Below are 12,142 nucleotides of genomic sequence, written 5' to 3' on the forward strand. Positions count from 1 at the left end.
GTCCTTTCATGTCCCTTAGGTCCTTGTCCATCTTCGGTTTTTGGGCTGCCATTTCTTATGGTGGCCTTGGGGCAAGCCCCTATATATATATATATATATGTATGTATTTTTTTTTAATATCTTGGATAGGGATCTGATAGGCTAAAGTCCTTCCTCAGGGCGTTGGTATTTCCAATATTCCCCTCTTATGCGTCCTACCGCTAAAAGGGCCCTCTGAATTCACACTCACGTCATCCGTCGTCCGCCGTCCACCATTCGCCGATGACCGACGTCCCTCGCCTGGCCTCCGTCCTCCACCTTCTTCCCTCCTCCGTAGTCTGTCGTCCCGACTTCTAACCCGTTCCCGACGTTGGTGGTTGTGGTCTATATTTATTTAAAGTATCCGTAGGGAACCCTGGGGCCTCAGCTTCTCTTGGGAGCCATTCTCTGTTTTATTTAGACCTCTCTAGATTTCTTCTTTCAATTACTCTGCTGGTTGCACCGTTGGGGTAATTGTCCCGAGTTGTTAGTTTGTTAGTTAAATTCTTGCAAACCCTCTCCTCTCCATTTCCGGGTGTTTCCCAGCCAGCCGCCACGTCACTTCTTCATACGCCGCTACCTCAATGGTTTGACCTTGCGCCTTGCTTCCTCTTCCTGCAGCGCGCCTCTGACGCCTCTGGCGTTTAAACAGTTATAGGGCAAGGAAGGGCAGACTGAGTATCATGGCGCCAAGGTCAGACAAATAAATCAATCAATAATTCAAATCTTCCTTACATATTCTGGTGGCATCCTCGTATCTTGCGCGCCAGATCCGAGCTGAATTTTGGTTACTAAATCCTACTAGTTGGGTAGATTACTTCTGAGCTGGTTGGAAAGGTCGGAAAGGTCTTTCCGTGTTTATTGTTAAAGTTTCCAGACTTCCGTAATTAATCTCTTCTTTCCCGTCCCGAACCTGTGCCGAGCGGTGAGAAAGTTATTCACTGGAAACTTACAGTTTCCTCTTGCCGCAGCTTCTTCCTTAAGTTTTCTTATCCTTTAAAAATGAGCCGGGCTGGCGGTGTTTGCGGAGTTTTGCCCCCGCTTCCCTTCCAGCGGTCCGCGCCCTCCGCGGTATGTTGGGACCTTCCAGACGCTCACCTTGGCAGAGCAGTCTGTTGGGAACCCTAGCTACCGCTAAGGAGGCTTGCGTCCCCCCCTGGTTCGTTCCCCAGGGGGAGGGGAGCCGACAGCTCTACCCGACCGTCCGGAACAGTGGCTTTCTGAGAGAGTCAGCGAGAGCTCTCAGAGAGTCCGACCCGCCGCCATCTATGCTCACCGGAAGTCCGGTACTGAAGGACTCCTGTTCGAACTCCTGGCTGTTGACCTATGGGGTTCCTCAGGGTTCTATTTTGTCCTCCCTGCTGTTTAACATATATATGAAACTCTGGGAGAGGTCATCAGGAGTTTTGGAGTATGGTGCCACCTATATGCGGATAACACCCAACTCTATTACTCCTTTCCACCTAATGCCAAGGAAGCTGTCCTGATCCCAAATCAGTGCCTGTCATCAGTAATGGACTGGATGGGAGCAAACAAATTGAAATTTAATCCAGACAAGACAGAGGTACTCCTGGTCAGTCGGAAGGCACACCAGGAAATAGGGATTCAGCCTGTGCTGGATGGGGTTACATTCCCCAGTTTGGGGGTAACCTGGACTCAGTGCTGAAACTGGAGGTCCAAGTATCTGTGTTGGCCAGGAGGGCCTTTGTACAATTAAAACTTGTGCACCAACTATATCGATTCCTTGAAGAACCAGATCTGGCCACAGTGGTCCATTCCTTAGTTACATCCCTTCTGGTTTGATGTAACACATTTTATGTGGGCTGCCTCTGAAGAGTGCTTGGAATCTTCAGCTGGTCCAAAGAGCTACAGCCAGGTTGTCAACTGTGGATGGCTGCAGGGAGCGGACAACCCCACTCCTGCAGCAGCTTCATTGGCTGCCAGTTTGTTTCTGAGCACAATTCAAAGTGCTGGCTATGACCTTTAAAGCCCTATACAGTTCAGGTCCAGGCTGTTTGGCTGACCGCATCCCTTGTACGAACCTGCCCGGACTTTAAGATCTTCAGAAGAGGCCCTTCTCTTGGTCCCACCTCTATCTCAAGCTTGGTTGGTAAAAACAAGAGAATGGGCCTTCTCGGTGGCTGCCCCATGATTCTGGAACTCCCTGCCCAGGGAAGCCAGAATGGCCCCCTCCCTGCTCTCCTTCCAGTGGCAGGCTAAAACCTTTTATTCATACAGGCTTTTAAAGATAAAATGTTTAAGATCTAGTAAGGGGGTGCTGTGGTTTTTAACTTTGAATATGTTTTAATGGATTTTAACTGAATTTTTAGTGCTGTTTGTGTTTAATTCTGTTTAAATGTTTGTATATTTGTATATTTTAAATTGTATACTAACGCTTTTATTCTAAGCTGCTTTGAGTCCTCTTTGGGAAGATAAAGCAGGATATAAATAAATATAATAATAATCCAAGAAACACATGGAAAAAGAACCATATTTATGCAAAAGAACCATATTTCCTACACATATTCATTACATAGCCAATATAGCAGTTTTATGCCATTTTATTACTGTGACGCCAAGATTTGTACATGGGTGAGATACTTAAATTCTTGGTAGAATCATAGAATCATAAAGTTAGAAGAGACCATAAGAGCGATCCAGTCCAACTCCCTGCTATTCAGGAACCCAGAAGAGATCTGTTTTTCTCCCTGAAGCTGCTATTTCTAAGAGACAGGTCAGGGTGTTAAATATTGGTACATTGGCAAATGTGTTCCAGGGCTAGGACACTCTCAGTATAAATTCCAAGTACCCCTCCAAACAGCAAATCCTAGGAATTCATAGAATGGAGTCATGGAGTCATGAAAAGTGGTAAGAAAGTGTGTAGTGCAAATAGACCTCTAGAAGGCCACAGAGTCCGCATTACAGACCTACTGAAACCTTTGGTGTCATCCAGCAGAAATTTGCATATGGTTCCTTCACAACAATGGGGACCCCCGGTGGCACAATGTGTTGAAGCGCTGAGTTGCTGAACTTGTAGACCAAAAGGTTGCAGGTTCGAATTCGGGGAGTGGAATGAGTGCTTGCTGTTAGCCCCAGCTTCTGCCAGACTAGCAGTTTGAAAACATGAAAATGTGAGTAGATCATAGGTACCGCTTTGGTAGGAAGGTAATGGCGCTCCATGCAGTCATGCCAGCCACATGACTTTGGAGATGTCTACAGACAACGCTGGCTCTTCTGCTTAGAAATGGAGATGAGCATCAACCCCCAGAGTCGGACATGACTGGACTTAACTTCAGGGGAAACCTTTACCCTTTTTTACTTCCTTCACAACAATAGGTTGCTTGCAGAACCAAGCATTAATCAACACCAGATTTCTCTCATTCACTCTCAGTGCTGTCAGCAGGCAACCATTCTTCTCATGAAAGCAGGAGAAGACCCAAAAAAATTCTATGGCCCATTTAGATTCATCATTCCCTTCCCAGCTGCTACTATGGTATCTACAGCCAGGGGCTGCTTGCTTATTATTAGCATGCCAGGCTGTCTTTGATGGATTGCAAAGAGAGGGGAAATTTAAAGACATCACCTCCCCCCAAATCCCTTCCACCCCTCTGTCAAGGCTTCAGAATGGAAGTACTAGTCTTGATGTTGCTATCTAATTACCTAGGGAGTCTGCCAACTCATTTTCCAGAACTACATATGATCCTGCTGGTATCTTTTCCCTCCCCAAACTCAGTTCAATGCACTGATAAGATTAAAACAACATAGATCAGAGCCAAAAGCTATCACTGCTCTATTATTCCAAGCAAGGGACAGGATCATTTAGCACAAAGAATCTAGAGAGAAGCCAAGGCTCCTATTCCTACTCCCATGCCATTGCACTGCAGAATAAATGCAACAAGCATATCATAATTTGTCAAGAGTCAGAGAGACAAGTGGATCTCTGATGACGGGTAATATGAATGCAGTATCATGCAATCTTTTAAATATTGCATCCTAGTCATAAGGGCACAGGTTGTATGCCTTTAAATAATTTCTAACATATTGCATACCTAAAACAACCTATTATAGGGTTTTCTAGGGTTTAGAGAGTATAGTTCACCCAAGGTTAGCCAGTAAGTTTCCATGGTCAAGCGAGGAATTGAACTCTGATCTCCACAATCATATGGATTTATTTATTTATGTATTTACAGTATTTATATTCCGCCCTTCTCACCCCGAAGGGGACTCAGGGCGGATCACATTATACACACACAGGGCAAATATTCCATACCCATAAACACATCAAACAGAGACAGAGACAGACGCAGAGGCAAGTTAATCTTCTCCTGAGGGGATGTTCGATTCTGGCCACAGGGGGGAGCAGCTGCTTCATCATCCACTCTGATGACACTTCCTCATTCCAGGTCGTAAATTAGTTAACCTTGCCTCCCCACTTTTTTATAAGTGGTACTTTATTTCCTACTTGATAGATGCAACTATCTTTCGGGTTGCTAGGTCAGCAACGAGCAGGGGTATTTTTTATTTATAATTGATGGTTGCTCACCCCGCCACGGGCTGGCCTCGAACTCATGACCTCATGGTCAGAGTGATTTATTGCAGCTGCTCAACAGCCTCTGCCACAGCCCTGGCAGTCATATGACGACTTTGTCATATGACTGCCAGAATTGATTTGCATTGTGGAGGGGGGGACCCGGCATCCCATTCCTTGCATCTCTTGGCTTCAGTTAAGGGCAATCCCATGGGGGGGAAGCGTCAATTGTGCGGCTTCTCTTATGGCTTCCTATGGCAACATAGAATGCCTCCCGTGTTGCTGCAGTGGCTGCATGTGCCGACTCCATCTTACTTCACCCACAGAGCCCCATCGGTGTTGTTTGGTGGGAGGCTGGTGAGCTCCGTGACTGACCTGGGCTAAACTGATGCATGCTGCCAAATTTAGCCCTTTGTGATGAGGTCTGTAGTCTGATGCACAAACCATTACATCATGCTTGATCTGATGTCTATTAGGGTCTACTCTCAAGTAAGTGTTCATATGACTGTAATCTTTGGAACATAAAATCACATGGTCCTGCTCTTTTTCTGCAGTGGGGATTTCTATGCTATGCTATTCTCACATAACTGGTACAAATAATGACAACTAGTAACAGTTTAAACATTCCTTATCCAGAATTCTGAAATCTGAAGTGCTCCAAAATCGCTCATACAGCTTCCTGAGATAGTGATCCCTTTGCTTTTTGGTGGTTCAATGTATGCAAAATTGGTTTCATGCACAATATTATTAAAAATGTTACATAAAATTACTTTCAGGCTATGTGTATATGTCTAATATATAGCTATAAATACACACACACACACACTGAATAAATTTTGTATTTAGATGATGGCCCCATCACTATGATATTTCATCATGTACATAAATGCAAATCTGGAAAAAAAACCTAGAAATCAGAAATGCCTCTGGTCCCAAGTATTTATGATAAGGCATACTCAGCCTTCAATTTAAAAAGAATTAAATCCACATCAGTAAAGGCTATATGTAAAGAGGCATGCAGTGTTGGAGTAGTACTTGGGAAATCCAGGTTCAAGCACTCACTGGTTCAAGTTCTCACTGAAGAGGAAACTCATAAAATTACCTTCAGGCAATTTCTCCCTCCAAGCATGAACTATCTCATAGAATTGTTATGGGATTAAAATAGGACTGAAGGCATCCATGTATTTTCTCTTGGGTTCATGGAAGCAAAAATGTCACGGAAATGTACCAAATAAGTTTGGCATGACAACCTACATAAATATGCCTCTATGAAGAATCTCTAGTCCCCATATATCCAATGTATATATCCTTCCTTCATTCCTTCCATTCCATTAGGTTTGACTCAGTTATCCCAATCAGAGATTAGAATATCTTTTGAAAGGAGCTATAGCTATTGTTGTGAATCCTATTGTTAGTCTCAACAAGATGAAGATTTTTTTCAGTTCATCAGATCTGCCTATGCACTGATTCACCACTGAACAATTGAGTTAAAGGCACTCTTCTAATTGGGACAAACCAACATGATTCAAAAAATGCAATATTTATGGACAAAGGTTAAAAAACAAGCAACAGTAACATGTAGCAGTACCTCCATTTGAACAATTAATGTGGTAGGGCTAGATGGGGCAGGACACACACATTTGGTTGTGGGAGAGAAGTCATGCTGTTAAAAACTTACAACAGAAATAGAAGAATTGTGGAAACTTACTAGTACTAGCATGAAGACACTATTGATTTAAAATGACTTATTTAAACAAAGTGATATCTGAATCAAGGAAGAATAGCCATATGTCATTCTGGGGAAAATCTGTCACTCTTTTTCAACATTCAGGGAAGTTAATGTAGTACTAATCCAACTCAACTGTGTAATGTGAACAAAACCGATTCAGTCCTTTCACTTCCAGCCACATATTCATTTTCCTCAATTAATTGTTCAGTGTAACTGCAAACCCTGAATATTTTAACACTAAAATAATAATCTCTTATAAAAAACATACTGCTATGCTTTATATATTATTCCATACTATAGAAAGAAACTTGTTTTCCAATATTTTTTTGGAAAATAATATGCTTGTTAGTGAGGGAAGTGCATATAAAAATCCTTTTCATAGATTTGCACTTCACTGGCAAGGCTTATGTTGTGGTGAAGGTCACCTGTGACAGTGTTTTAGTCATTCCCCTTTACAGTTTGAATTCTCATTATGATACTTTCACCCATCACTTGAAAAACTACTGAACTCTTCATAAATGCCAAGGGGACCTCCTCCCATTTTGGAGTAATGAAAGAAGAACACAATGTTCTTGACTACTGCCCAATTCAACATCGCATCAGCCATTGAAATTGGACATTTTCTCTTGCTAAGCTAGAATCTCTACTTTGTCTCATAGTCATGGAGCATTACTTTGCTAACCTTTCCATTCTCCTCTGCAATGGATCATCCAAAAGCACTTCCTAAATTGGCCACTATTTGGCTGGTACCTTTGGTAATTTGTTAAGAAAAGTGATACAACAGAATATATTCAGAGTTGCAAGAATCTTTCTCATGAAGAGCAGTAAAGGGATTTTTTCAAAATCTGCTCTGCATGTACAGACAGTAGGTTAATTATTGACAAGAAAATCACAGTGGGCTCAAATTTCTATTTTAGAAACTCCTCGTGGACAATGGTTAATCAGCAGTGTGGAAAATCTCTTCTGCATTTGATCATTGACACTCTTTTTTATTGTTAACATCACAGTCTAAATCCTATTGTGAGTCCCAACTAGAGTAGAGCCATTGATTGAATCAACTAGAATGCATCATTCAGCAATTGATCAAATGTGTCTGCAATGGTTAGGATTAACCAAGGGGATTCCAGCCCACATTTTAGAGTGAAAACTTCAGATTTTCTTTTTCTTTTAATTTTTCAGGGTTTTCACTGACCAAAAGGTCCAGAGGCTCTTTCCCCAAAGGGGGAAGGGAGGGGGGCCTGGACAAGCAGGAGGGAGGGATGTCTGGCTGGATGGACAGGCAAGGAAGAAGTTCCTTTAGCACATGGCCGGGCCAGAGAGAGTCAGGCTTTGATGGGTGAGTCCAGTATTCTGAAGTGAGCAGAATCCTGGGAACTGTAGTTTAGGGCAGGATCTTTTGAATTCTCTGCCACAGAGGTCCTTGTCTTCCAATAATTCTGCTTACTGGCTTGTGTCACCTCTTCTTCCCTGAAACGTGTGTTCATTCTTAAAAGAGATTTTGAGATAAAAGGGGGTTGTTGGGAGTTGAATCAACCCTGTTAGGTAGGCAAAGTTGAGAGGCAATAACTCCAAAGTTTACTTAGTAGGCTTCCTATTATTACTATTATTATCATTATAATTATTTTTATTTCAAAAGCTGTAAGAGCATCTTTTGGGGTGCTTTGACTGTGGCAGACTGGCAGAAGGGGATTGGATTGGATGGCCCCTGGGTCTTCCAGTGAAATAATACTGTTAAGTTTATGTTAGTTAAAATTCCCTAAAAAAACAGTGATTGTGCAAATCTTTCTGAATCTTTGGGGGAATGATGACCTCCTTGAAATTCAAGGAGATAGCACTTTTAGTTTTTTCAAAAGACATGTTCATAAGAACTTTTAAAAAATAAAAAACAGTGAATTTGTGAAATGTTCTGAAATTTTGTGATGGGTAACAGTGGTAAATATGTTCTACAATTGTAGCAAGTTTTCATCCCAATAGCTCTACAAATGAAGGAGAAAGGAGCCCTGTAAGCTTAATCACTTGCACAATTAAGGTAAAGGTAAAGGTTTCCCCTGATGTTAAGTCCAGTCATGTCTGACTCTGGGGGTTGGTGCTCATCTCCATTTCTAAGCCGAAGAGCCGCCGTTGTCCGTAGACACCTCCAAGGTCATGTGGCTGGCATGACTGTATGGAGCGCTGTTATCTTTCCGCTGGAGCGGTACCTATTGATCTACTCACATTTGCATGTTTTTGAACTGCTAGGTTGGCAGAAGCTGGGGCTAACAGCGGTCGCTCACTCCACTTTGAACCTGGGACCTTTCGGTCTGCAAGTTCAGCAACTCAGTGCTTTAACACACTTCGCCACAGGGGTTCTAACTTGTGCAATTACTTAATGAAAAAGTAATCAAAACTTGTTATATCGTTATACGATACGGACCCCTTATGATATTTTGGAAACACTTTAGAACTTATTCGGCATTCTCCACCCAATTAAGTAATGAGTATTGAAACATTTTTTCATTGATAGCATAGGCCTAATGAGTAGCATAAAAATACTGCTAGAAATATGTGAAGTGTAGTTTTCAAAGGGGTTTTTTTTGAATGAAAATATATGCTTCTAGCCACTCTAAAGATACATTTGAAAAGATATAATAGTAAATAATGCACACTGTTTAAAAAATAAGGTGTTATACTGCTATTATTTTGCAATCAGAAATATTAGGCTGTTTCCTTAACACATTCTAGCAGATAAAGCAAAACAGGACCCTTGTTTATTAGAAAAGACATAGGACTCAGTATCCCAAAATAAGATCTAGATACACTCACATATCTGTCAATTCAAAATAGTGCTTAATGGTAATAATGAGGTGAACTCTAGTCAATGAAAGCTCCTCACATAATAAATCAATTAATTTCTAAGGCAGCGGCCATCAAACTTTTTAAGTGGAGGGTCAGTTCATGGTCCCTCAGACTGTTGGGAGGCCAGATTATGATGAAATAGTCCAAAATTAGGATTGTTGTTGTGTGCCTCCAGAAAGCAGGAGCCACTGCCAGCAGCACTGGCCTAGGCCTCAACAGGGACCAACACTTTTGGGACTATAAAGCACAGTGTATGTCAGAGCTAGAGCGAACCAACCCACCCACAAATGAGTGCCATCTGAACCAGATTCTCCTCTTTTCCTGAACCACACACCCAGGTACATTGTAATGCTAGAGCGGCAGTGAATGCCAATGACCAACTCTCCGAGTAGGCAGCATACAGCTGCCCTTGTCAATCACATCAGTCCTTGCCTCCTCCCAACCCAGACAATTATGGACGATGGAGTATGTTACATTGGAAAAAAAGCTTCAAAACAGCAAATATTTACAAATCCCTTAGAAAGTTTTGAAGGCTTTGGAGGGGTCCCTTTTGAATTAGTAATTCAAAGCTTTATTAATATGATCCATACAGATTTCCGAATTATGAAACGGAATTCCGAAGGTTTGCACACCCCTATCGAAGATAACAGTTACACTCAAATCCTCATTTTGTCCACAAAATGGCTTGTTGTTTGCTTATATTCATGAGGTTCTTGACAATGTGTTACATATTGTTTGCTAAAGCAACTTGACTGTTTTAGTAGAACAAGGAACGCAATCCCAAGGAACAGGATTGCTTCAGATATTTTCACAACAGCTCTTATTTCCATCTGCCAGCCCTGGTACTGAAAAGATTTGTCACCCTTATTTTGGAGAAATATAACACTCTGACACATAGGCAGATGAGCTCTGCAGATTTAGTTTCCACAGTTTCTAGTGTATCTAAATTCAAACCACAGGAATTCTGACTCAATAGCTGTTTGTTTTTAAAAAACATATCAGAATGTAGGCTTTCTTTTCATCTGGTTCATCATTTACATAGCTTCATAAGATACCCACAAAAACCTCACAAAGTATGCTAGGCAGAAGAAGAAGTATCATTCACCCATTTGCAAAAGATAGCTGACACTGAAAAGTCACATCAACAGGATATAGCTGCATGCCATATTAGTAAGAATATTTGTCATCCAACACTTACATCGTTGAAAGGTCCTCTGTACAAAATCTCATACTCAGAACTGTAAAGGCCTTTCTTGACCGATGATGCTTACACAAGGCTGATGGTAATGAGCAAATATCAAAGACAGACAACTACTAAAATGGATAGTCACAAAAGAAACCTAATGCATGTGTATATTTGGATGAGGAAAGTGAAGGGCCCCTTGAAATCCCTCAAATCAATTAAAAATTGGGGCAGATGATTTGTTGTGATTTTTTGTTTTCATCTCCAATGGTGCATTTAGGATAGGTGATGAAATGGCCTACAGTCATGCCCATTATAATATAAATGAATAAAATATACATTTATTAACTACATTAATTACAAAATCCCAACCTACAGATTGTTTTCCTCCATTGACCCCTGGGCTCGGGCTGTGGCGCAGGCTGGAGAGCAGCTGCAATCAATCACTGCAATGAATCACTCTGACCAGGAGGTCATGAGTTCGAGGCCTGCTCGGAGCCTATGTTTGTTTGTCTTTGTTCTATGTTAAAAGGCATTGAATGTTTGCCTATATGTGTAATGTGATCCGCCCTGAGTCCCCTTCGGGATGAGAAGAGTGGAATATAAATGCTGTAAATAAATAAATAAAATGTTCTCTACTTTTCAGGACAGTCTGGAGTATGTGAGTAGCCTGATATGTGTAAGAATTACAATTTTGAAAATGCTCAATGTCCACTAGAGTCAAAGCTTGGTGTTACATAGCAGAGCCAGCAAAGAGACTTATGAGCAATGGGACCAATCCACAACTGGACTGAGGTGCATCACAAAGTGGAACAGACTATCTCAGAGGGTAGTGTACTCTCTTTTTTCAAAGATCTTTAAAGAGAGATTGGGGTGGGGTCTTTTTCAGAAGTGATATTGTTGACTGTTCTTGTATAGCAGGGGTTGGACTAGATGGCAACTTGTACAACAAATATTCTGAACCCTTTGTTTAGGGACATCCCTGTAGCCATACTACAGTGGGAGCACAAGATTTTCTTAACAAATAAGAAGACATGGCAAGAGTGCCATGAACATTTTCCTCTCAGCATAGAAACTTTGAAAACCCTCAGCAGAGGCTTTCTGAATGTGTTCTCTTTCCCTGAAACTGTTTCCAACAATCTGAACAATATTATTGCAATCTCTGCGATAAAGTATTGAGTTTGGCATTCCGCAGAATAGGCTGCTTTGCAGAGTTTGAGTCTGCCTAGCATTAACCACCCATGTCTGTATGGTACAGCTGTTTTCCTCCTCATGGACTAAGATAGATTAATCTGCTTGGACATATCACTGTATTGGTACATATGAGTATCAGCTTGGTAGAATCACCTGTTTCCTGTTGTACAGGGATGACATTTATGCTTCCTGCCATTTTTGCTCTTACCTGATAAGCTGAAACTGCAGCTGCTTATCAGGAAGAGAAAATGTTATAAAACACTCTCTGGCCTTCAATATCTACCCAGTCAGTGTATCAGCAAGCTAGACTTCCGATATCTGGGAGGTCATATCCATTAACTGCAACAGTATAATTTTCAAATGCACCAGCAAGTGAGTCTAGAAGAGAAAATGCAGAAGGTTGCACAGTTCAGGAACCTAGCCTTTCGACTGAGAAAATGTCTAACACACAAGCCACTATACAATAAAAATATAAATCCTGGTCACCAAGTTAAACTAAATTTTGTATTTTGAACAAATTATGTTAAGCAATAGAAATCTATACCAAACTGTTCTTTTTCAGTTTTCTTTTTAAAAATAACAACAATATAAATTTGAGAGCAATGTGGTATAGTGGCTTCAGTTTTGAACTACTGTTCTGAAAAGCAGGGTTTGA

The sequence above is a fragment of the Anolis carolinensis genome, chromosome 3, assembly GCF_035594765.1.
Source record: "Anolis carolinensis isolate JA03-04 chromosome 3, rAnoCar3.1.pri, whole genome shotgun sequence".
NCBI lineage: Eukaryota > Metazoa > Chordata > Lepidosauria > Squamata > Dactyloidae > Anolis > Anolis carolinensis.